At 36.4% G+C, this 390-nt stretch overlaps 1 non-coding gene across 1 annotated transcript; it reads left to right on the forward strand.

Annotated features, from left to right (window-relative positions):
* The first annotated feature begins 86 nt into the window (after positions 1 to 86).
* On the forward strand, positions 87 to 159 carry Trnaa-agc. The gene has a single exon. It is a non-coding gene; the product is annotated as a tRNA-Ala (tRNA).
* The last annotated feature ends 231 nt before the right edge of the window (positions 160 to 390 follow it).

A 390-nucleotide genomic window follows, 5' to 3' on the forward strand; every position in this document is an offset into this window, starting at 1 on the left:
TGTTTCCATATGCAAGACCTTGCACGTTACTTCCTCCCTCTGATTCGTCTGTTCACAAAAGCGCCTATTACACAAGCTTTAATCAAGGGGATGTAGCTCAAGTGGTAGAGCGCTCGCTTAGCATGTGAGAGGCACGGGGATCGATACCCCGCATCTCCAAAAGAGAATAAATTATTTTTGATTAGAGTCGGATGTAGTTCTTACTTTTTTGTATATCTCTTGTCGTTGTTTTATATTTTTAGTTAATATATTTAAAATATCAGTGAGCTTATCAATGATAACTTGTTTTTTTCACTCACCCGTAAGGAAAATAATAATAATAAGAAACTTTAATAGGGTATGGAGATAGACAAGAAAAATGCGAAGGAGGAATAGAAAAAACGCCAAAGG

This window comes from Penaeus monodon, chromosome 33, assembly GCF_015228065.2.
Source record: "Penaeus monodon isolate SGIC_2016 chromosome 33, NSTDA_Pmon_1, whole genome shotgun sequence".
Lineage (NCBI taxonomy): Eukaryota > Metazoa > Arthropoda > Malacostraca > Decapoda > Penaeidae > Penaeus > Penaeus monodon.